General features: G+C 46.7%; 1 long non-coding RNA gene across 4 annotated transcripts; it reads right to left on the bottom strand.

Moving 5' to 3' along the window:
• Positions 1-1,269: 1,269 nt before the first annotated feature.
• Positions 1,270-26,889, bottom strand: LOC146027133 (uncharacterized). Of its 4 annotated transcripts, none has more exons than XR_014454696.1 (7): positions 26,710-26,889; positions 15,646-15,829; positions 11,699-11,812; positions 10,988-11,171; positions 6,054-6,237; positions 2,116-2,230; positions 1,270-1,588 (listed from the first exon to the last, which is right to left on the bottom strand). It is a non-coding gene; the product is annotated as an uncharacterized LOC146027133 (long non-coding RNA). The 4 variants fall into 4 exon arrangements; XR_014454695.1 differs by lacking the exon at positions 11,699-11,812 and adding an exon at positions 6,761-6,874; XR_014454697.1 differs by lacking the exons at positions 11,699-11,812; positions 26,710-26,889 and adding an exon at positions 16,359-16,447 and having other exon boundaries at positions 1,333-1,588.

Raw genomic sequence — 26,889 nt, 5'->3', positions numbered from 1 at the left:
TATATATATATTTTTTTTTTATTATTATTATTAATATTATTTATGTACATTTGGTCTATCTATAATACTTTAACTGACCCGGCATATACTGGGTCACCTAAGTGTCCATCTCCGTGCTTTGCTCCGCCCCTCTGGAAACCCCCTTCTGAAAATCCTGCGTTTGCCACTGGTCGCATATTATTATGGTTATTATACTTTATTTATATGGCACCACAAAGGATCCCCCGGGCCCAATTACAGAGTACATATACAAATGAGGGAAACAGTGACCTACAGCTGAATACAATAGAGGACAAGTACAGGGCACATAACTATAGCTACATCCGCAGGGTATCAGCGTGGTAGAAAACCACAGGGTTTGGTGCTATCAAAGATGGCTTAAGTAAAGGCCCCCATGCACTATGCAAATTCTCTGAAGGGAGAAGTCGCACCTGATCCCCCGCCGAATGTCCAACCTCCGACTCCGCTCCGATGAACACAGGACTGTGCATCAGAACGGATATTATACACATGCGATTTGGACCGATTTCACCCAATATCTCAGCTTGATCTACCGGAATTGGCCCAAATCGCATAGTGTATGGGACATTAAGAGAAGGAAAGCACACGAGGGATGAGGGTCCTGCTCATCTATTCATGAAAATCTTTATCACTATTTATAAATAATACAGACAATATAAGTAAGATTTTAAATCAGTTTTATTTTTCAAAAAGTTTTTTTTTTTTTACGTTTTGGCATTGAGAAAGCAAATAGGTAATGTAACATCATGCCAAATACTGTAGGGAAATGAGAAACCAGTACAGTGGATTTGCAAACCAATATACCCCATTATATATACTCTGCCAAGTTCATAAAAGCTACTTCATACGTTATATTACATTATATATATTCTTACATATTACTTCAGTAGTAACCAGTAATAATGCGTTTGTAAATAAACTTTTCCAGTGGCATGAACCTGGCCTGCCATTGGAATTCTGGGATACATGGCGCACCTATAGTTCCTGATTGGACCGCTCTCTCAGTATTGGCAAGTGTTTAGGTTTTCATCCCGCACTAGGGTCTGCACGAATTTCGATATTAACAGATGGAATCAATACCATAGGAGTATGTCATACTTGCTGACAGCAGCAAGTCAGGGGGGCGGGACAGGCAGACGTCATCAAGCCCCACCCCCACGACAGTCAAACAACGTAATTCGCGGACCCGCAAAAAAAGGTCATTTTGTGCTGCAGGGAAGGGGGTGCGGGGGCTGCCTGGCCAATGCGGGAGGATTGCCCACCTTCCCGGGGGATCCGATTTTCGGGAGCCTCACGGCAATTCCAGGAGGGTAGGCAAGCCTGGAGTATGTAATACAATTAGGAACAAATAGAAAAATAATATAATACAAGATAATTAATTACCTCTAAGTAGGAGACTGCTTTGTCCACAGCCTCGTGCCAGAGTAACATGAGGCCCAAAGTGGAGCCAAGTTGGTGGGGTAGAAGTTTGGATTGTGTCTATGATCCTCTATATTAAAGTCCAACCAGACTCCTATTTCCTTGTCCCACAGAACAGCCTGCACAGCATCCAGTCGCTCCGGCATATCTGTAGCAAATAACAATAACAGAAATGATACAATATAGAAATTATAATACAGCCAATTGGAAAAATGGTGAAATAAACTTTAACAAAAGACCAATTGTTCTGATAATGTTGTTAAATAAAATGGATTGACCTAGGCACTTAATCAGATCTAATCGCAGTACAAAATTGTTCTCAATATGGGCAAAACATTGTGCACTGCAGGTGGTGCAGATGTAACATGTGCAGAGAGAGTTACATTTGGGTGGGGTGTTTTGAAACTGAAATCTAAATTGCAGTGTCAAAATAATGCAGTCAGTATTTACCCTGCACAGAAACAAAATCTAACTCTCTGTACACGTTACATCTGTCCCACCTGGAGGGCACATGGTTTTGCCCATTTTGAGAACAAATTTGTTCTGCGATCAGATCTGAATAAGGGCCCTAATTTGTGTGAATGGCCATACAGCACATGTTGTGATCTTATCAGTGAGAAACACTCTGCGTCCTCCTAGCAGCACAATGTCCATTCTCAAACTATAGCCTGTTACCTCTGCCCTGGTGATGAGAATTTGGATTAACATATCCTCATCTGTCCCAGTCCCCCATCATGGTTTTTGTAAGGATCCTTGGCATAATATCCTTGGCGGTCCTTAATGCATTGTACTGCAGAAAGAGAGGACATGAGCTGGTTTATTACAAGGTAACTGTACATGGTTAGTATATTTCTCCTGATTATAAAACTGCCGCGAGAGATGAAGCAGTATTCACACTATACTAAAGTAATTAATAATTTGGCCACTGGAGGCGCACTTCCACTGGCATCTGTGGGCAACATATATTTTCTTTCAGAACTAATACAATTGCTCCCACTGCTGTGTATGGCTACAAACATGCAGAGATAAAAGGTTCTTTGTGCCTATTAACTTTTATCACGTAAATAAGTAAGAGGTAAGACATCCCAGGGGGACCAGAAGACGATACCACTTCTGTAACAGCAGACCCTGGATGAGATACATAGCAGTGCCCTTCTGCCATATGGCAGCTAGTGATGTCACAATGGGCCGATGATGTCACAATGGGCCGATGATGTCACAATGGGTTGTGATGGGTAGAACACTGGCAGCTGACTGCTTCCTGAGTCATATCTAATATTGCTGGACTTGTGCCAACACAGATAATTTTTCACTCTTTTCTGAAGATTGAAGTTTGATATAAAATGAAGAAGGCGAAAGCTAATAAAGCTATAGACCACCAAATGACTGTCGCTCTGCGCATCCGTCCCGTTAATTTGACGGAGACTAAGAACCGCGCCCGATGCATCACACACCGGCTCGGACCGCAGACAGTGCTATTGCAGGACCCCGGTGAGGATCCTAACGATGTCCTGCGCTCCACCAGGACAAGAGAAACAACATTCCAATTTAACCAGGTGTTTGACCAGGCAGCTACCCAGGAGACTGTGTATGATTCCACAGTGAAGCCCTTATTGGGTGACATCCTGTCCGGGTACAATGCTGCCATATTTGCCTACGGCCCCACAGGCACCGGAAAGACCTTCACCATGATGGGTAAGGACCGCGAACCTGGAGTAATATATCGCACCCTGAAGGACCTGTTTAAAGCCATTGAGGAGACTGGGGAAAAAAAGAATTTCTCTGTATCATTATCATACGCGGAGATCTATAATGAAACCGTCCGAGACCTATTAAGACCTTCCTCTAGGTCTTTGGTCCTCAGAGAGGATCCCAATGGCAACACCAACATAGAAGGGATTTCTACATTCTCCCTTAGCACTCCTGAGGAAGCCATGACCCTGCTGAAGAAGGGCAACAAGCGGCGCACAGAAGCTCCCACAGCCGCTAATAAGACCTCATCCCGCTCGCATGCAGTATTGCAGGTCACCATAAAGCAGACAGCCAGTGATAGTGTGAGCACAGGCAAGTTGTACATGGTAGACCTTGCGGGATCAGAACGAGCAAGCCAGACTAAGAACAGCGGCCAGACCATGAAAGAAGGAGGATACATCAACCGATCCCTTCTTACCCTCAGGATGTGTATCATGGCGCTGCGTGACAGACCAGGCAGCCATATAAACTATCGGGACAGCAAGCTGACCTGGCTGCTAAAGGGAGCACTGAGCGGGAAAAGCCGATTGGTTATGATCACGCACATCAGCCCTGCGGATAGTGCTTATGAAGAATCCCGCAGCACAATGACCTACGGAAGCAAGGCCAAGTTTATCAAGACGCGAGTGGAGAAAAACCGTGTCTGTGTCCCCAATAAGACTTCCGAGGGCGTCAGAGGGACCACAGTGCTGCCGGAAGTCCCTCATCCTCCAGAGCATGGCCGTGGGATCCTGCCCAGGTCTGGGAATATTTATCAAGTGAGAAAAAGTGCAAGGCCGCTGCGTGATTTTCCTCCCTGTATCCAGCAAAGAATCCCCAACCGCAATTTGAGACCAAAGCCACAGCATCTTCCGGTGTACACTCCTTTCAAGGTTGGTCATTACACATTGCACACATGAATAGCAATCGGGCTGGCAGTAAAGGTACCCATACACGTTACAATTATTGTATACAGTATTATATACAATACTGTATTCAATAATTGTAACGTGTATGGAAACTTTTACACCTGAAGGAAAACTGGGGAATAGGGCTACTGGCGAAACCCCCCAAAAAAAAACGACACTCAGCAGCCACCCCATGGGTGTGTTGGAAGAGCTGCCAATTATTTATAAATGATAACCATTATATCCAACTCATTGATAATTTAATAACTCAAAGGCTTAAACCAGGACAATGCCAGGTACGTCAGTCAGTTATACATAATGTGTGCTGTTAGTGGTTTTATTGTATTCTTGTTATGTAATACGATCCACAAAAAATTCCTAGTGTGCACAAGCACACATGGCCAATAAAGTTGATTCTGATTCTGATACATAGATCTTTTAATAATTATGCTAGGATACTACCAGTAGATGGGTGATGGGGCTTCATAGCACATTCCTGACAGGGGCACCAATACATTGCTATGCGCAGGGGTCTACACTGCTGTTGACGCCCCTGTATGTATGTATGTATGTGTATGTATGTATATATATATATTTTTTTTATTATTAATATTATTTATATACATTTGGTCTATCTATAATACTTTAACTGACCCGGCATATACTGGGTCACCTAAGTGTCCATCTCCGTGCTTTGCTCCTCCCCTCTGGAAACCCCCTTCTGAAAATCCTGCGTTTGCCACTGGTCGCATATTATTATGGTTATTATACTTTATTTATATGGCACCACAAAGGATCCCCCGGGCCCAATTACAGAGTACATATACAAATGAGGGAAACAGTGACCTACAGCTGAATACAATAGAGGACAAGTACAGGGCACATAACTATAGCTACATCCGCAGGGTATCAGCGTGGTAGAAAACCACAGGGTTTGGTGCTATCAAAGATGGCTTAAGTAAAGGCCCCCATGCACTATGCAAATTCTCTGAAGGGAGAAGTCGCACCTGATCCCCCGCCGAATGTCCAACCTCCGACTCCGCTCCGATGAACACAGGACTGTGCATCAGAACGGATATTATACACATGCGATTTGGACCGATTTCACCCAATATCTCAGCTTGATCTACCGGAATTGGCCCAAATCGCATAGTGTATGGGACATTAAGAGAAGGAAAGCACACGAGGGATGAGGGTCCTGCTCATCTATTCATGAAAATCTTTATCACTATTTATAAATAATACAGACAATATAAGTAAGATTTTAAATCAGTTTTATTTTTCAAAAAGTTTTTTTTTTTTTACGTTTTGGCATTGAGAAAGCAAATAGGTAATGTAACATCATGCCAAATACTGTAGGGAAATGAGAAACCAGTACAGTGGATTTGCAAACCAATATACCCCATTATATATTTTTATGCCAAGTTCATAAAAGCTACTTCATACGTTATATTACATTATATATATTCTTACATATTACTTCATTAGTAACCAGTAATAATGCGTTTGTAAATAAACTTTTCCAGTGGCATGAACCTGGCCTGCCATTGGAATTCTGGGATACATGGCGCACCTATAGTTCCTGATTGGACCGCTCTCTCAGTATTGGCAAGTGTTTCATCCCGCACTAGGGTCTGCACGAATTTCGATATTAACAGATGGAATCAATACCATAGGAGTATGTCATACTTGCTGACAGCAGCAAGTCAGGGGGGCGGGACAGGCAGACGTCATCAAGCCCCACCCCCACGACAGTCAAACAACGTAATTCGCGGACCCGCAAAAAAAGGTCATTTTGTGCTGCAGGGAAGGGGGTGCGGGGGCTGCCTGGCCAATGCGGGAGGATTGCCCACCTTCCCGGGGGATCCGATTTTCGGGAGCCTCACGGCAATTCCAGGAGGGTAGGCAAGCCTGGAGTATGTAATACAATTAGGAACAAATAGAAAAATAATATAATACAAGATAATTAATTACCTCTAAGTAGGAGACTGCTTTGTCCACAGCCTTGTGCCAGAGTAACATGAGGCCCAAAGTGGAGCCAAGTTGGTGGGGTAGAAGTTTGGATTGTGTCTATGATCCTCTATATTAAAGTCCAACCAGACTCCTATTTCCTTGTCCCACAGAACAGCCTGCACAGCATCCAGTCGCTCCGGCATATCTGTAGCAAATAACAATAATAGAAATGATACAATATAGAAATTATAATACAGCCAATTGGAAAAATGGTGAAATAAACTTTAACAAAAGACCAATTGTTCTGATAATGTTGTTAAATAAAATGGATTGACCTAGGCACAGATCTGATCGCAGTACAAAATTGTTCTCAATATGGGCAAAACCTTGTGCACTGCAGGTGGGGCAGATGTAACATGTGCAGAGAGAGTTACATTTGGGTGGGGTGTTTTGAAACTGAAATCTAAATTGCAGTGTCAAAATAATGCAGTCAGTATTTACCCTGCACAGAAACAAAATCTAACTCTCTCTACACATGTTACATCTGTCCCACCTGGAGGGCACATGGTTTTGCCCATTTTGAGAACAAATTTGTTCTGCGATCAGATCTGAATAAGGGCCCTAATTTGTGTGAATGGCCATACAGCACATGTTGTGATCTTATCAGTGAGAAACACTCTGCGTCCTCCTAGCAGCACAATGTCCATTCTCAAACTATAGCCTGTTACCTCTGCCCTGGTGATGAGAATTTGGATTAACATATCCTCATCTGTCCCAGTCCCCATCATGGTTTTTGTAAGGATCCTTGGCATAATATCCTTGGCGGTCCTTAATGCATTGTACTGCAGAAAGAGAGGACATGAGCTGGTTTATTACAAGGTAACTGTACATGGTTAGTATATTTCTCCTGATTATAAAACTGCCGCGAGAGATGAAGCAGTATTCACACTATACTAAGGTAATTAATAATTTGGCCACTGGAGGCGCACTTCCACTGACTGGACATTGTATTGAAAAGAGATTTTGTTATACGCATCATTAAGATATATTTTGTTTGCACAATAAAAACCATTTTGTTTTAACCCATCACTGGTAGACTCCTAGTGACAGAGCGCAGCACTAAAACCCATCTCTATATACTGTAAACCATAAACGGACCTAGTCACCCGTTAGAGTGCAGCTGCTAGTCATAGGCACACAACAATAAATTCCGTGCGCAGGTATACCTAGAAAACAGCCCCAAATCCCCCTTCACTGTTTTCTATTTTGTATTGTTCCACTGGCATCTGTTTGCAACATATATTTTCTTTCAGAACTAATACAATTGCTCCCACTGCTGTGTATGGCTACAAACATGCAGAGATAAAAGGTTCTTTGTGCCTATTAACTTTTATCACGTAAATAAGTAAGAGGTAAGACATCCCAGGGGGACCAGAAGACGATACCACTTCTGTAACAGCAGACCCTGGATGAGATACATAGCAGTGCCCTTCTGCCATATGGCAGCTAGTGATGTCACAATGGGCCGATGATGTCACAATGGGCCGATGATGTCACAATGGGTTGTGATGGGTAGAACACTGGCAGCTGACTGCTTCCTGAGTCATATCTAATATTGCTGGACTTGTGCCAACACAGATAATTTTTCACTCTTTTCTGAAGATTGAAGTTTGATATAAAATGAAGAAGGCGAAAGCTAATAAAGCTATAGACCACCAAATGACTGTCGCTCTGCGCATCCGTCCCGTTAATTTGACGGAGACTAAGAACCGCGCCCGATGCATCACACACCAGCTCGGACCGCAGACAGTGCTATTGCAGGACCCCGGTGAGGATCCTAACGATGTCCTGCGCTCCACCAGGACAAGAGAAACAACATTCCAATTTAACCAGGTGTTTGACCAGGCAGCTACCCAGGAGACTGTGTATGATTCCACAGTGAAGCCCTTATTGTGTGACATCCTGTCCGGGTACAATGCTGCCATATTTGCCTACGGCCCCACAGGCACCGGAAAGACCTTCACCATGATGGGTAAGGACCGCGAACCTGGAGTAATATATCGCACCCTGAAGGACCTGTTTAAAGCCATTGAGGAGACTGGGGAAAAAAAGAATTTCTCTGTATCATTATCATATGCGGAGATCTATAATGAAACCGTCCGAGACCTATTAAGACCTTCCTCTAGGTCTTTGGTCCTCAGAGAGGATCCCAATGGCAACACCAACATAGAAGGGATTTCTACATTCTCCCTTAGCACTCCTGAGGAAGCCATGACCCTGCTGAAGAAGGGCAACAAGCGGCGCACAGAAGCTCCCACAGCCGCTAATAAGACCTCATCCCGCTCACATGCAGTATTGCAGGTCACCATAAAGCAGACAGCCAGTGATAGTGTGAGCACAGGCAAGTTGTACATGGTAGACCTTGCGGGATCAGAACGAGCAAGCCAGACTAAGAACAGCGGCCAGACCATGAAAGAAGGAGGATACATCAACCGATCCCTTCTTACCCTCAGGATGTGTATCATGGCGCTGCATGACAGACCAGGCAGCCATATAAACTATCGGGACAGCAAGCTGACCTGGCTGCTAAAGGGAGCACTGAGCGGGAAAAGCCGATTGGTTATGATCACGCACATCAGCCCTGCGGATAGTGCTTATGAAGAATCCCGCAGCACAATGACCTACGGAAGCAAGGCCAAGTTTATCAAGACGCGAGTGGAGAAAAACCGTGTCTGTGTCCCCAATAAGACTTCCGAGGGCGTCAGAGGGACCACAGTGCTGCCGGAAGTCCCTCATCCTCCAGAGCATGGCCGTGGGATCCTGCCCAGGTCTGGGAATATTTATCAAGTGAGAAAAAGTGCAAGGCCGCTGCGTGATTTTCCTCCCTGTATCCAGCAAAGAATCCCCAACCGCAATTTGAGACCAAAGCCACAGCATCTTCCGGTGTACACTCCTTTCAAGGTTGGTCATTACACATTGCACACATGAACAGCAATCGGGCTGGCAGTAAAGGTACCCATACACGTTACAATTATTGTATACAGTATTATATACAATACTGTATTCAATAATTGTAACGTGTATGGAAACTTTTACACCTGAAGGAAAACTGGGGAATAGGGCTACTGGCGAAACCCCAACAAAAAAAAAACGACACTCAGCAGCCACCCCATGGGTGTGTTGGAAGAGCTGCCAATTATTTATAAATGATAACCATTATATCCAACTCATTGATAATTTAATAACTCAAAGGCTTAAACCAGGACAATGCCAGGTACGTCAGTCAGTTATACATAATGTGTGCTGTTAGTGGTTTTATTGTATTCTTGTTATGTAATACGATCCACAAAAAATTCCTAGTGTGCACAAGCACACATGGCCAATAAAGTTGATTCTGATTCTGATACATAGATCTTTTAATAATTATGCTAGGACACTACCAGTAGATGGGTGATGGGGCTTCATAGCACATTCCTGACAGGAGCCCCAATACATTGCTATGCGCAGGGGTCTACACTGCTGTTGACGCCCCTGTATGTATGTATGTATGTATGTATGTATATATATATATTTTTTTTTATTATTAATATTATTTATATACATTTGGTCTATCTATAATACTTTAACTGACCCGGCATATACTGGGTCACCTAAGTGTCCATCTCCGTGCTTTGCTCCGCCCCTCTGGAAACCCCCTTCTGAAAATCCTGCGTTTGCCACTGGTCGCATATTATTATGGTTATTATACTTTATTTATATGGCACCACAAAGGATCCCCCGGGCCCAATTACAGAGTACATATACAAATGAGGGAAACAGTGACCTACAGCTGAATACAATAGAGGACAAGTACAGGGCACATAACTATAGCTACATCCGCAGGGTATCAGCGTGGTAGAAAACCACAGGGTTTGGTGCTATCAAAGATGGCTTAAGTAAAGGCCCCCATGCACTATGCAAATTCTCTGAAGGGAGAAGTCGCACCTGATCCCCCGCCGAATGTCCAACCTCCGACTCCGCACTGATGAACACAGGACTGTGCATCAGAACGGATATTATACACATGCGATTTGGACCGATTTCACCCAATATCTCAGCTTGATCTACCGGAATTGGCCCAAATCGCATAGTGTATGGGACATTAAGAGAAGGAAAGCACACGAGGGATGAGGGTCCTGCTCATCTATTCATGAAAATCTTTATCACTATTTATAAATAATACAGACAATATAAGTAAGATTTTAAATCAGTTTTATTTTTCAAAAAGTTTTTTTTTTTACGTTTTGGCATTGAGAAAGCAAATAGGTAATGTAACATCATGCCAAATACTGTAGGGAAATGAGAAACCAGTACAGTGGATTTGCAAACCAATATACCCCATTATATATACTCTGCCAAGTTCATAAAAGCTACTTCATACGTTATATTACATTATATATATTCTTACATATTACTTCAGTAGTAACCAGTAATAATGCGTTTGTAATTAAACTTTTCCAGTGGCATGAACCTGGCCTGCCATTGGAATTCTGGGATACATGGCGCACCTATAGTTCCTGATTGGACCGCTCTCTCAGTATTGGCAAGTGTTTAGGTTTTCATCCCGCACTAGGGTCTGCACGAATTTCGATATTAACAGATGGAATCAATACCATAGGAGTATGTCATACTTGCTGACAGCAGCAAGTCAGGGGGGCGGGACAGGCAGACGTCATCAAGTCCCACCCCCACGACAGTCAAACAACGTAATTCGCGGACCCGCAAAAAAAGGTCATTTTGTGCTGCAGGGAAGGGGGTGCGGGGGCTGCCTGGCCAATGCGGGAGGATTGCCCACCTTCCCGGGGGACACGATTTTCTGGAGCCTCACAGCAATTCCAGGAGGGTAGGCAAGCCTGGAGTATGTAATACAATTAGGAACAAATAGAAAAATAATATAATACAAGATAATTAATTACCTCTAAGTAGGAGACTGCTTTGTCCACAGCCTCGTGCCAGAGTAACATGAGGCCCAAAGTGGAGCCAAGTTGGTGGGGTAGAAGTTTGGATTGTGTCTATGATCCTCTATATTAAAGTCCAACCAGACTCCTATTTCCTTGTCCCACAGAACAGCCTGCACAGCATCCAGTCGCTCCGGCATATCTGTAGCAAATGACAAGAACAGAAATGATACAATATAGAAATTATAATACAGCCAATTGGAAAAATGGTGAAATAAACTTTAACAAAAAACCAATTGTTCTGATAATGTTGTTAAATAAAATGGATTGACCTAGGCCCTTATTCAGATCTAATCGCAGTACAAAATTGTTCTCAATATGGGCAAAACCTTGTGCACTGCAGGTGGGGCAGATGTAACATGTGCAGAGAGAGTTACATTTGGGTGGGGTGTTTTGAAACTGAAATCTAAATTGCAGTGTCAAAATAATGCAGTCAGTATTTACCCTGCACAGAAACAAAATCTAACTCTCTCTACACGTTACATCTGTCCCACCTGGAGGGCACATGGTTTTGCCCATTTTGAAAACAAATTTGTTCTCCGATCAGATCTGAATAAGGGCCCGAATTTGTGTGAATGGCCATACAGCACATGTTGTGATCTTATCAGTGAGAAACACTCTGCGTCCTCCTAGCAGCACAATGTCCATTCTCAAACTATAGCCTGTTACCTCTGCCCTGGTGATGAGAATTTGGATTAACATATCCTCATCTGTCCCAGTCCCCATCATGGTTTTTGTAAGGATCCTTGGCATAATATCCTTGGCGGTCCTTAATGCATTGTACTGCAGAAAGAGAGGACATGAGCTGGTTTATTACAAGGTAACTGTACATGGTTAGTATATTTCTCCTGATTATAAAACTGCCGCGAGAGATGAAGCAGTATTCACACTATACTAAAGTAATTAATAATTTGGCCACTGGAGGCGCACTTCCACTTGCATCTGTGGGCAACATATATTTTCTTTCAGAACTAATACAATTGCTCCCACTGCTGTGTATGGCTACAAACATGCAGAGATAAAAGGTTCTTTGTGCCTATTAACTTTTATCACGTAAATAAGTAAGAGGTAAGACATCCCAGGGGGACCAGAAGACGATACCACTTCTGTAACAGCAGACCCTGGATGAGATACATAGCAGTGCCCTTCTGCCATATGGCAGCTAGTGATGTCACAATGGGCCGATGATGTCACAATGGGCCGATGATGTCACAATGGGTTGTGATGGGTAGAACACTGGCAGCTGACTGCTTCCTGAGTCATATCTAATATTGCTGGACTTGTGCCAACACAGATAATTTTTCACTCTTTTCTGAAGATTGAAGTTTGATATAAAATGAAGAAGGCGAAAGCTAATAAAGCTATAGACCACCAAATGACTGTCGCTCTGCGCATCCGTCCCGTTAATTTGACGGAGACTAAGAACCGCGCCCGATGCATCACACACCAGCTCGGACCGCAGACAGTGCTATTGCAGGACCCCGGTGAGGATCCTAACGATGTCCTGCGCTCCACCAGGACAAGAGAAACAACATTCCAATTTAACCAGGTGTTTGACCAGGCAGCTACCCAGGAGACTGTGTATGATTCCACAGTGAAGCCCTTATTGTGTGACATCCTGTCCGGGTACAATGCTGCCATATTTGCCTACGGCCCCACAGGCACCGGAAAGACCTTCACCATGATGGGTAAGGACCGCGAACCTGGAGTAATATATCGCACCCTGAAGGACCTGTTTAAAGCCATTGAGGAGACTGGGGAAAAAAAGAATTTCTCTGTATCATTATCATATGCGGAGATCTATAATGAAACCGTCCGAGACCTATTAAGACCTTCCTCTAGGTCTTTGGTCCTCAGAGAGGATCCCAATGGCAACACCAACATAGAAGGGATTTCTACATTCTCCCTTAGCACTCCTGAGGAAGCCATGACCCTGCTGAAGAAGGGCAACAAGCGGCGCACAGAAGCTCCCACAGACGCTAATAAGACCTCATCCCGCTCACATGCAGTATTGCAGGTCACCATAAAGCAGACAGCCAGTGATAGTGTGAGCACAGGCAAGTTGTACATGGTAGACCTTGCGGGATCAGAACGAGCAAGCCAGACTAAGAACAGCGGCCAGACCATGAAAGAAGGAGGATACATCAACCGATCCCTTCTTACCCTCAGGATGTGTATCATGGCGCTGCGTGACAGACCAGGCAGCCATATAAACTATCGGGACAGCAAGCTGACCTGGCTGCTAAAGGGAGCACTGAGCGGGAAAAGCCGATTGGTTATGATCACGCACATCAGCCCTGCGGATAGTGCTTATGAAGAATCCCGCAGCACAATGACCTACGGAAGCAAGGCCAAGTTTATCAAGACGCGAGTGGAGAAAAACCGTGTCTGTGTACCCAATAAGACTTCCGAGGGCGTCAGAGGGACCACAGTGCTGCCGGAAGTCCCTCATCCTCCAGAGCATGGCCGTGGGATCCTGCCCAGGTCTGGGAATATTTATCAAGTGAGAAAAAGTGCAAGGCCGCTGCGTGATTTTCCTCCCTGTATCCAGCAAAGAATCCCCAACCGCAATTTGAGACCAAAGCCACAGCATCTTCCGGTGTACACTCCTTTCAAGGTTGGTCATTACACATTGCACACATGAACAGCAATCGGGCTGGCAGTAAAGGTACCCATACACGTTACAATTATTGTATACAGTATTATATACAATACTGTATTCAATAATTGTAACGTGTATGGAAACTTTTACACCTGAAGGAAAACTGGGGAATAGGGCTACTGGCGAAACCCCAACAAAAAAAAAAACGACACTCAGCAGCCACCCCATGGGTGTGTTGGAAGAGCTGCCAATTATTTATAAATGATAACCATTATATCCAACTCATTGATAATTTAATAACTCAAAGGCTTAAACCAGGACAATGCCAGGTACGTCAGTCAGTTATACATAATGTGTGCTGTTAGTGGTTTTATTGTATTCTTGTTGTGTAATACGATCCACAAAAAATTCCTAGTGTGCACAAGCACACATGGCCAATAAAGTTGATTCTGATTCTGATACATAGATCTTTTAATAATTATGTTAGGACACTACCAGTAGATGGGTGATGGGGCTTCATAGCACATTCCTGACAGGGGCCCCAATACATTGCTATGCGCAGGGGTCTACACTGCTGTTGACGCCCCTGTATGTATGTATGTATGTGTATGTATGTATATATATATATATTTTTTTATTATTAATATTATTTATATACATTTGGTCTATCTATAATACTTTAACTGACCCGGCATATACTGGGTCACCTAAGTGTCCATCTCCGTGCTTTGCTCCGCCCCTCTGGAAACCCCCTTCTGAAAATCCTGCGTTTGCCACTGGTCGCATATTATTATGGTTATTATACTTTATTTATATGGCACCACAAAGGATCCCCCGGGCCCAATTACAGAGTACATATACAAATGAGGGAAACAGTGACCTACAGCTGAATACAATAGAGGACAAGTACAGGGCACATAACTATAGCTACATCCGCAGGGTATCAGCGTGGTAGAAAACCACAGGGTTTGGTGCTATCAAAGATGGCTTAAGTAAAGGCCCCCATGCACTATGCAAATTCTCTGAAGGGAGAAGTCGCACCTGATCCCCCGCCGAATGTCCAACCTCCGACTCCGCTCCGATGAACACAGGACTGTGCATCAGAACGGATATTATACACATGCGATTTGGACCGATTTCACCCAATATCTCAGCTTGATCTACCGGAATTGGCCCAAATCGCATAGTGTATGGGACATTAAGAGAAGGAAAGCACACGAGGGATGAGGGTCCTGCTCATCTATTCATGAAAATCTTTATCACTATTTATAAATAATACAGACAATATAAGTAAGATTTTAAATCAGTTTTATTTTTCAAAAAGTTTTTTTTTTTTTACGTTTTGGCATTGAGAAAGCAAATAGGTAATGTAACATCATGCCAAATACTGTAGGGAAATGAGAAACCAGTACAGTGGATTTGCAAACCAATATACCCCATTATATATACTCTGCCAAGTTCATAAAAGCTACTTCATACGTTATATTACATTATATATATTCTTACATATTACTTCATTAGTAACCAGTAATAATGCGTTTGTAAATAAACTTTTCCAGTGGCATGAACCTGGCCTGCCATTGGAATTCTGGGATACATGGCGCACCTATAGTTCCTGATTGGACCGCTCTCTCAGTATTGGCAAGTGTTTAGGTTTTGATCCCGCACTAGGGTCTGCACGAATTTCGATATTAACAGATGGAATCAATACCATAGGAGTATGTCATACTTGCTGACAGCAGCAAGTCAGGGGGGCGGGACAGGCAGACGTCATCAAGTCCCACCCCCACGACAGTCAAACAACGTAATTCGCGGACCCGCAAAAAAAGGTCATTTTGTGCTGCAGGGAAGGGGGTGCGGGGGCTGCCTGGCCAATGCGGGAGGATTGCCCACCTTCCCGGGGGACCCGATTTTCTGGAGCCTCACGGCAATTCCAGGAGGGTAGGCAAGCCTGGAGTATGTAATACAATTAGGAACAAATAGAAAAATAATATAATACAAGATAATTAATTACCTCTAAGTAGGAGACTGCTTTGTCCACAGCCTCGTGCCAGAGTAACATGAGGCCCAAAGTGGAGCCAAGTTGGTGGGGTAGAAGTTTGGATTGTGTCTATGATCCTCTATATTAAAGTCCAACCAGACTCCTATTTCCTTGTCCCACAGAACAGCCTGCACAGCATCCAGTCGCTCCGGCATATCTGTAGCAAATGACAAGAACAGAAATGATACAATATAGAAATTATAATACAGCCAATTGGAAAAATGGTGAAATAAACTTTAACAAAAGACCAATTGTTCTGATAATGTTGTTAAATAAAATGGATTGACCTAGGCCCTTATTCAGATCTGATCGCAGTACAAAATTGTTCTCAATATGGGCAAAACCTTGTGCACTGCAGGTGGGGCAGATGTAACATGTGCAGAGAGAGTTACATTTGGGTGGGGTGTTTTGAAACTGAAATCTAAATTGCAGTGTCAAAATAATGCAGTCAGTATTTACCCTGCACAGAAACAAAATCTAACTCTCTCTACACATGTTACATCTGTCCCACCTGGAGGGCACATGGTTTTGCCCATTTTGAGAACAAATTTGTTCTGCGATCAGATCTGAATAAGGGCCCTAATTTGTGTGAATGGCCATACAGCACATGTTGTGATCTTATCAGTGAGAAACACTCTGCGTCCTCCTAGCAGCACAATGTCCATTCTCAAACTATAGCCTGTTACCTCTGCCCTGGTGATGAGAATTTGGATTAACATATCCTCATCTGTCCCAGTCCCCATCATGGTTTTTGTAAGGATCCTTGGCATAATATCCTTGGCGGTCCTTAATGCATTGCACTGCAGAAAGAGAGGACATGAGCTGGTTTATTACAAGGTAACTGTACATGGTTAGTATATTTCTCCTGATTATAAAACTGCCGCGAGAGATGAAGCAGTATTCACACTATACTAAAGTAATTAATAATTTGGCCACTGGAGGCGCACTTCCACTGGCATCTGTGGGCAACATATATTTTCTTTCAGAACTAATACAATTGCTCCCACTGCTGTGTATGGCTACAAACATGCAGAGATAAAAGGTTCTTTGTGCCTATTAACTTTTATCACGTAAATAAGTAAGAGGTAAGACATCCCAGGGGGACCAGAAGACGATACCACTTCTGTAACAGCAGACCCTGGATGAGATACATAGCAGTGCCCTTCTGCCATATGGCAGCTAGTGATGTCACAATGGGCCGATGATGTCACAATGGGCCGATGATGTCACAATGGGCTGTGATGGGTAGAACACTGGCAGCTGACTGCTTCCTGAGTCATATCTAATATTGCTGGACTTGTGCCAACACAGATAATTTTTCACTCTTTTCTGAAGATTGAAGTTTGATATAAAATGAAGAAGGCGAAAGCTAATAAAGCTATAGACCACCAAATGACTGTCGCTCTGCGCATCCGTCCCGTTAATTTGACGGAGACTAAGAACCGCGCCCGATGCATCACACACCAGCTCGGACCGCAGACAGTGCTATTGCAGGACCCCGGTGAGGATCCTAACGATGTCCTGCGCTCCACCAGGACAAGAGAAACAACATTCCAATTTAACCAGGTGTTTGACCAGGCAGCTACCCAGGAGACTGTGTATGATTCCACAGTGAAGCCCTTATTGTGTGACATCCTGTCCGGGTACAATGCTGCCATATTTGCCTACGGCCCCACAGGCACCGGAAAGACCTTCACCATGATGGGTAAGGACCGCGAACCTGGAGTAATATATCGCACCCTGAAGGACCTGTTTAAAGCCATTGAGGAGACTGGGGAAAAAAAGAATTTCTCTGTATCATTATCATATGCGGAGATCTATAATGAAACCGTCCGAGACCTATTAAGACCTTCCTCTAGGTCTTTGGTCCTCAGAGAGGATCCCAATGGCAACACCAACATAGAAGGGATTTCTACATTCTCCCTTAGCACTCCTGAGGAAGCCATGACCCTGCTGAAGAAGGGCAACAAGCGGCGCACAGAAGCTCCCACAGCCGCTAATAAGACCTCATCCCGCTCACATGCAGTATTGCAGGTCACCATAAAGCAGACAGCCAGTGATAGTGTGAGCACAGGCAAGTTGTACATGGTAGACCTTGCGGGATCAGAACGAGCAAGCCAGACTAAGAACAGCGGCCAGACCATGAAAGAAGGAGGATACATCAACCGATCCCTTCTTACCCTCAGGATGTGTATCATGGCGCTGCGTGACAGACCAGGCAGCCATATAAACTATCGGGACAGCAAGCTGACCTGGCTGCTAAAGGGAGCACTGAGCGGGAAAAGCCGATTGGTTATGATCACGCACATCAGCCCTGCGGATAGTGCTTATGAAGAATCCCGCAGCACAATGACCTACGGAAGCAAGGCCAAGTTTATCAAGACGCGAGTGGAGAAAAACCGTGTCTGTGTCCCCAATAAGACTTCCGAGGGCGTCAGAGGGACCACAGTGCTGCCGGAAGTCCCTCATCCTCCAGAGCATGGCCGTGGGATCCTGCCCAGGTCTGGGAATATTTATCAAGTGAGAAAAAGTGCAAGGCCGCTGCGTGATTTTCCTCCCTGTATCCAGCAAAGAATCCCCAACCGCAATTTGAGACCAAAGCCACAGCATCTTCCGGTGTACACTCCTTTCAAGGTTGGTCATTACACATTGCACACATGAACAGCAATCGGGCTGGCAGTAAAGGTACCCATACACGTTACAATTATTGTATACAGTATTATATACAATACTGTATTCAATAATTGTAACGTGTATGGAAACTTTTACACCTGAAGGAAAACTGGGGAATAGGGCTACTGGCGAAACCCCAACAAAAAAAAAAACGACACTCAGCAGCCACCCCATGGGTGTGTTGGAAGAGCTGCCAATTATTTATAAATGATAACCATTATATCCAACTCATTGATAATTTAATAACTCAAAGGCTTAAACCAGGACAATGCCAGGTACGTCAGTCAGTTATACATAATGTGTGCTGTTAGTGGTTTTATTGTATTCTTGTTGTGTAATACGATCCACAAAAAATTCCTAGTGTGCACAAGCACACATGGCCAATAAAGTTGATTCTGATTCTGATACATAGATCTTTTAATAATTATGTTAGGACACTACCAGTAGATGGGTGATGGGGCTTCATAGCACATTCCTGACAGGGGCCCCAATACATTGCTATGCGCAGGGGTCTACACTGCTGTTGACGCCCCTGTATGTATGTATGTATGTGTATGTATGTATATATATATTTTTATTATTAATATTATTTATATACATTTGGTCTATCTATAATACTTTAACTGACCCGGCATATACTGGGTCACCTAAGTGTCCATCTCCGTGCTTTGCTCCGCCCCTCTGGAAACCCCCTTCTGAAAATCCTGCGTTTGCCACTGGTCGCATATTATTATGGTTATTATACTTTATTTATATGGCACCACAAAGGATCCCCCGGGCCCAATTACAGAGTACATATACAAATGAGGGAAACAGTGACCTACAGCTGAATACAATAGAGGACAAGTACAGGGCACATAACTATAGCTACATCCGCAGGGTATCAGCGTGGTAGAAAACCACAGGGTTTGGTGCTATCAAAGATGGCTTAAGTAAAGGCCCCCATGCACTATGCAAATTCTCTGAAGGGAGAAGTCGCACCTGATCCCCCGCCGAATGTCCAACCTCCGACTCCGCTCCGATGAACACAGGACTGTGCATCAGAACGGATATTATACACATGCGATTTGGACCGATTTCACCCAATATCTCAGCTTGATCTACCGGAATTGGCCCAAATCGCATAGTGTATGGGACATTAAGAGAAGGAAAGCACACGAGGGATGAGGGTCCTGCTCATCTATTCATGAAAATCTTTATCACTATTTATAAATAATACAGACAATATAAGTAAGATTTTAAATCAGTTTTATTTTTCAAAAAGTTTTTTTTTTTACGTTTTGGCATTGAGAAAGCAAATAGGTAATGTAACATCATGCCAAATACTGTAGGGAAATGAGAAACCAGTACAGTGGATTTGCAAACCAATATACCCCATTATATATACTCTGCCAAGTTCATAAAAGCTACTTCATACGTTATATTACATTATATATATTCTTACATATTACTTCATTAGTAACCAGTAATAATGCGTTTGTAAATAAACTTTAAACTTTCTATCGGCATATCTGTGTTGTGTCGCCTTTGTAGTTCCATTTAATTAACCAACACACTAATAACTAACTTTAACATAACTAGAAATAAACACACGGACAACTGTAAATGCCTTTTAAAATTGGTCAACCAATAAATTTATTTAAATGACTCAATTACGCCATGGTGGCAACAAGAAAGAACGGCCAGTCCCGCAGTGACATCACCCTTTATCACATCCACTCATGTCCATGACATGGTGAACTCCTATGGTTGGCCCACGCCAACCCAATCTAGGTATCCAGCTCTCCACCCAATACAGCGCACAGAAGCCGGCCAGAAAGCCAAACTCCGAATGCGATGTATCAGCTAGAGAGCGCACCCTACTCCTGCATTGTAACGTCCACTGCAACTGCCGTTCTTTCCCGCCAACACGACGGCCAAGCCGTTGCCGCCACCATAGACCATCCTCACTCCCTTTCCACTAAGCTGTTAAGCCCCCTAACAATGCTCTCCAAGAACAAGGAAACTCCTTCCTCAGTCAGATGCACTCCGTCTTTCCTAAACAGATGGGCGTCCCTGAACCTTATCAATGGATGCTCCACCACAATGCCACCGAATGCTACCACTTTCTTATACACAAAGTTATTCACCTTTCGCCTAGCTTTATCTAAGATGACACCTGACAAAGTGCTCCTCCAGACACGCCGTGGTATTATGGCTGACCAAACAACCTGGCACCAGGGCCAGCGTGACTTTATCACCTCCAAATCATTCACAATCTTCAATCTCAACTGTAGTGACGACACCTTACCTATGTCGTTACCCCCTAAATGAATGACCACTATTGCTGGCGAACCAAACAGCTCAGCATTCCTATTGACCGCTACCAACAACTCATCCCATCGCATCCCCCTGCGCCCTAGCCATCTAACCCTTTCCCATGCTGCAAACACTGACGTGCTCCTCGACCGCTCTGACCTAGATGCCCAATAGATAAACGAATGACCTACAAACCAGATTGGTCGCTCATCCACTTCAGAACCTGCAAATAACGTACGAAAAGTTAGAAAACGTTCTTAATCTCCCAATACCTATGGAAGTGACTTAACTAGGGCCGGGCCGGGGCTGTAGGGCAAATTAATGGGACGGGGAGGGGTTGTGACCTGCCCGGAGTGAAAACCTGTAAAACCTGCCACGATGGGAGAAGGGCCAATCACCCCCACCGGGTATGTCAGGAGAAAAACAGGGCAAAATCCAACGGGACCCCCACTGGTGAAACAGGGCGAGTGGCGAAAAAGTGCTCCAGGTCACGTTCACCAGAATGAAGGTGTGGACACGGCACAACGCGCCAAGCCAGAGACCTCCCAGTCAAGCGGCCCGAGCCAAGCAACCCCGTGCCGCTATTCTGAAAAGGCCCCGAGGCCAGACCCGTGGCCCCGTCTCCCCACCCGCATGCCACTGAACAAAAGAAAAGAAAGGTAAGCTGAAAAAAAAAGAACTCACCACAGTGAATAGCCAAACCCTGAAAGTCGGGCCGGCCTGCAAAATTATGACTAACATGGCGAAAAAAGAGCTGTAATAAACGGCAATAGCCAAAACCTTGTTAGGACCGGCAATAGGCAACCCTGCTAGGACCGGCCTGACTGCGCGCGCTCTACCTTAGATAACGTTTGTAAGCATTGGACTTCCACCGACCAAGAGCCTTTATCTCTGCCACCGAGAAGCCCAATGATGCTGCCGTCGTGGCCGCGCCAATGCGAAAGGAGTGCGTGCCAAAGGCTCTAGGCGACAACCCAACTTTCTGCAAACACTGTCGCAAAACACCCACCTAAACTGATACACCGTCACCGGCGAGCCGTCTAGATGCTGCAACCATGCCCCTTCACCCTGTGGCCTATGTCCCAGATATAATTGGGCTAGCTTAACTGGGCAAATGTCTGGGTCGGGGCACGCGGGTAAGGATACCCAACGGCTCTTCCCCAGCTGGTCAGTTTTGGATCTCCGTATGTTGCAACTCACGGACTCCGCCACTAACACGTGCGACCGCAAGAGAGGTGGCAGAGCCACCTTGGAGGCTGCGACCAACTCGCTTATCCGAAAGGCTCCGTGAAAAGCCATCGCAAAAGCGAGCCGAAATAGCAAGACTTCAAATTCGCCTGCGCAAATATCCTGCAATGTCGCCATTAAATCCTTTAGCATCGCAGCTGTAATCGGACGTCTACGGTCCGCGGCAATGGGGGCCGCCCGCGCCCAACCTTTCATAGCACGACTCACCAAGAAACTTCTGGTGAAGTCGTGCCTGCCCTGCAACTTCAGAAAAAATGAGACGCCAGCTAGCATTTGACCTACCGCCGATCTTGACTTCCCTGCCTGATGCATTTGCCAAATCCAATCTAAAAACAGGCGAAAGGCCGGCTTACCTTCACTCCGCTTGCGCGCTAGGAACGCTTCCCACTGCTGATAAGCTGCCCGATATTTCGCCAGCGTGGCAGGAGCCACCGACTGGCTGGCCAACGTGTTCAGCCCGGCCAAACCACCTGCCAACAATGAGAAGGGCAAACTTCACCGCAAAGTGCTGCAGAAGGGGCTAATTCTCTAAACCTGTCCCATTGCTGCCTGGAGAGCGCGTCTGCGATATTGTTCTCAATGCCAGGGACATGTCTAGCAACGAAATGAATGTTAAGATGCAAACAGCGCAAAACCAGGTGAGCTAGCAAGCGAAGAACAGGCATCGAGGACGATCGCTGGCCATTAATAGCGTGCACCACGCCCAGATTGTCACACCAGAACACCACCTTGCGGTCCCTAAAACGCTCCCCCCAAAGCTCGACCGCCACGACAATAGGGAACAGCTCCAAGAGGAGGAGATTTTTTACCAGACCCTGCCGAAACCATAGCTCTGGCCAGAGGGAAGCCGACCAGGCCCCATCAAAGAATGCCCCATAACCGGAAGCCCCCGCTGCGTCTGTAAACAGCTGCAACTCCCTGCTAGACACCTCCCCTGACTGCCAAATGGCTACCCCGTTGAAACCCCTTAAGAAGGAATCCCATGTCCGCAGGTCCCCGCGAACTTCCGCCGACAGTCTGATGAAATGGTGCGCCCTTTTAACCCCGGCAGATGCCCGCTCCAATTTTCGGCAAAACACCCTCCCCATAGGGATCACCCGGCAAGCGAAGTTAAGTAAACCCAGCAAAGATTGGCACTGTTTCAAGGTAACTTTACCACCCGCTAATGCCCTCTGTATCGCCTCGCCTAGCTTCGCGATCTTATCCGCTGGCAAGCGACAGCAACCAGCTGCCGTGTCAATCTCAATGCCCAGGTAAGTAATACGCATGCAGGGTCCCTCACACTTATCCAAAGCCACCGGTACCCCGAATTCTTTGAAAAGCGTCTTAGTGACAAAAAGCAACCTGGCGCAGCTCTCTGAATCTGCGGCACCCACACACAAGAAGTCGTCTAAGTAGTGTGTCACCCCAGGCTCGCCTGCCTTGGTGCAGATACACCACTGCAGGAAAGAGCTGAAAATCTCAAAGAACTTACAGGAGACAGAGCAACCCATGGGCAAGCACCTATCGACGTAGTACCCGTCTTCCAGGCGGAAACCCATGAGGTGAAACGACTCGGGGTGAAGCGGCAGCAGGCGAAAGGCCGACTCAATGTCCACCTTGCCCAAAAGTGCTCGGTGACCTGTTCGCTTAACCAGTTCCAAGGCCTCGTCAAATGACTGATACCTCACCAAAGATATCTCTTCCGGTATTGCATCATTCACCGACGCCCCCTCCGGGTGGGATAGGTGCTGGATAAGCCTATATTCCCCGGGGGTCTTTTTGGGGACCACCCCTACCGGTGACAAAACCAAATTTGGCAAAGGAGGCGCGGCAAACGGACCGACCATTCGTCCTAACCGCACCTCCTTTGCCACCTTACCCTTAACGATGTGGGGCAACTCCCTTGCGGAACGCAAGTTTCTGGGGTGGTGAAGAGGTACGCTGGTAGAAATAGGTATGCGAAAACCTAGCGTGAAGCCCTCACGCAAGAATTTCGCCTGATCCTTGAGCGGATAACGCCCCAGCCAAGGCAGCATGGCCGCGGCGCTAACCGGCGTGGGAGCCCTATTTAGAAGGGACCAAACCGGGCTGCTTACCGCCGCTCCCGGAGCCGGAGGGCCTAGAGCAGTCCTTGGCGGGGTGGTTGTTCCCGCATCTGAGGCAGAGATGCTTGAAGCGGCATTTTGCCCCAACCGTGCAGTTACCGTTGTTAAATGCGAAACAACGGCCCTTTGACTTGGAAGCCCCTGGGGCACGAAAAAGACCCCGCTCGCCCTTTTTAGGGACCTTGGAAGATGACGGCTCATCTGAGTCCTGAGGGGGGTCGGTGACCTCCAGCCAGACCTCGACGTCCTTCACCCCAAGGTCCATAATACGCAACCCGTGCTGCTTCCTCCTGAACTCCTCATCGTATTTTAGCCAAGCCAAAGGACGCTTCGAACAGAACATGCTATGTATCATATGCAGATACCGCATGACGTTCAGAGCCTCCTCAGGGCGTGTCTCAATATAACACGCTGCGAACATGTAAAAGCCTTTCAACCAGTTCACGTAGGAGCGGTGAACCCCTTCACCTATGCCATCTTTTTTCTTGGCGGCCGACAAGGCTTTCCTTGTCTTGTCCGTCAAGGCAAACACATCCACGTATTTACCCCTGTCTATCCGATCCCTCATGCGCGGGCGCAAACCCCTTAGCACTTTCGTGTAGGTGCATCTAACCACGTCGGAAGGGCTACCCTCCTCCGGACTGGTGCTCCTACTGTTGCGCCTACGCCGCGAGCGTTTGCTGCGCTTCCGAGACCTACTTTTCCTCTTCTTACCACTCCCCTCTCGCCTGGCACCCCGCCTGCCAAGACTACCCCCGGAACCCGCCCCCAAGGAACCGGGAGACCATTCCACATCACTCTCACCTGATGACGACTCCTGCGTGTCTTGCTCCGTGTCCTCACTCTCAGATGTTGAGGTCGTGTCACCATCATCATCCTGCACCTTTGACGCCTCACCTGCAACACAATCAGAAACACCGGACGCCGGCACAGAGCTAGGCTCTGGGTTAGCTGCCGCCACCGTGGAGGGACACCCCGCCCCTGTTGGTGCGGGCTGGCCAGCCGCCATAGACGACCCGCAAAGTGTCGACAGCTGAGCTATCAAAGAAGGGATGGCCGTCAACGTCTGCTGTGTCGTATCTCCCCCGGCCGCCTGTGCTGCCAGGATAGGCGTTATTGCCCCTAACACCGATAGCAGTATTGCAGATGCTGAGGTACTACTAACCCCCTGAGCCGCACTGCCCGGGGTCCCCAGTGCCGGAGGAACAGAAGAACACGCCCCCATCCCGCCCGTCTGCGCGACCGGGAAGGCAGCAGCGGCCTGGCCCACCCCCTCCCCACCCAAGGAGCGGGGTGCACCCCAACTCTGCTGGGCAGGTAGTGGTAAAGGACCAGTGCCACCCCCCAGCCCATCACTGTGCGGGGCGGGCGAGGAATGCGTGCCGACAGCGTCCGCTGCCAGCATGGAAACCCCCGCAGGCATATTAGTAGGGACCCCCTGCTGCCCCCTTCTAGACCGGGCTCCCTTCCTAGAGGCTGAGGGGGCTTTATCCCTCGCAGTCACCTGAGGCCCCGTGCTCCCTGACCCTGTTAGGCCTGAAGGCCCTTCCCCAGCGTGGTTCAATGGCGCATCCGCGCCGTGCTGCAGGCCAAGCCCCTCCGCTCCCTCATTTATGGCTGCCGCGGCCTGAGAACCCCCACCCGCCCGGCGGCCGCGCCCGCTACGACGCGGGCCCCCGGCGGGTAACCCAGAGCTGCCTGCGCCCGACGGCAGGCGCGAGGTCCCGGCCACTTGCAATGACGCGGGCGGCGCGGCGTGATGCTCCGGCTGCGCCGCCCGCCACCGCGCTCGCCCAGCCCGCTCCGGAGGCCGCTCTGACCTGTCTGCCACTCCGGCAGAGGCAGGGGCGCTCCCGGGGGACAGCGATAATCGGCGGCGGCGTGCCGCCGGAGCCCCGCCATTGGCCCCCTCACTGAATCTGGCGGGGGGAGCAGCTCTCCTCCTCGGGCGATCCATCGTCCCAACAGGAGAAAATGGAAGGACAGAAAATAGGAAGCAGAAGAGAAAGATAAAAAGACACCGAATACAGAAAATGGAGGACTCACCAACAGCACCTTCTCCTTCAAAAACCTGCTGAGGAAGAGGTAGGTTAAACTTGAGCAATGCCCTAAGATGTCCTCCTAGCTCCTCCCCCTATTCTACTCCCATCCCCTGTCCTATTCTGCCTAGCAACCCAACTTAACCCTTAACCTACCTGACTGGAACTACACCCACACTTCTGATGCCTAGAAGTTTATGCTCCTTCATGCAATCCTGCATTCACTCCTCTTTCCAGTGGCATGAACCTGGCCTGCCATTGGAATTCTGGGATACATGGCGCACCTATAGTTCCTGATTGGACCGCTCTCTCAGTATTGGCAAGTGTTTAGGTTTTGATCCCGCACTAGGGTCTGCACGAATTTCGATATTAACAGATGGAATCAATACCATAGGAGTATGTCATACTTGCTGACAGCAGCAAGTCAGGGGGGCGGGACAGGCAGACGTCATCAAGTCCCACCCCCACGACAGTCAAACAACGTAATTCGCGGACCCGCAAAAAAAGGTCATTTTGTGCTGCAGGGAAGGGGGTGCGGGGGCTGCCTGGCCAATGCGGGAGGATTGCCCACCTTCCCGGGGGACCCGATTTTCTGGAGCCTCACGGCAATTCCAGGAGGGTAGGCAAGCCTGGAGTATGTAATACAATTAGGAACAAATAGAAAAATAATATAATACAAGATAATTAATTACCTCTAAGTAGGAGACTGCTTTGTCCACAGCCTCGTGCCAGAGTAACATGAGGCCCAAAGTGGAGCCAAGTTGGTGGGGTAGAAGTTTGGATTGTGTCTATGATCCTCTATATTAAAGTCCAACCAGACTCCTATTTCCTTGTCCCACAGAACAGCCTGCACAGCATCCAGTCGCTCCGGC

This window comes from Crinia signifera, chromosome 8 (assembly GCF_055691185.1).
Source record: "Crinia signifera chromosome 8, ASM5569118v1, whole genome shotgun sequence".
Classification (NCBI taxonomy): Eukaryota; Metazoa; Chordata; class Amphibia; order Anura; family Myobatrachidae; genus Crinia; species Crinia signifera.
The sequence above is the reverse complement of the archived record's forward strand: the minus strand, read 5'-3'. Positions and strand labels throughout refer to the sequence as shown.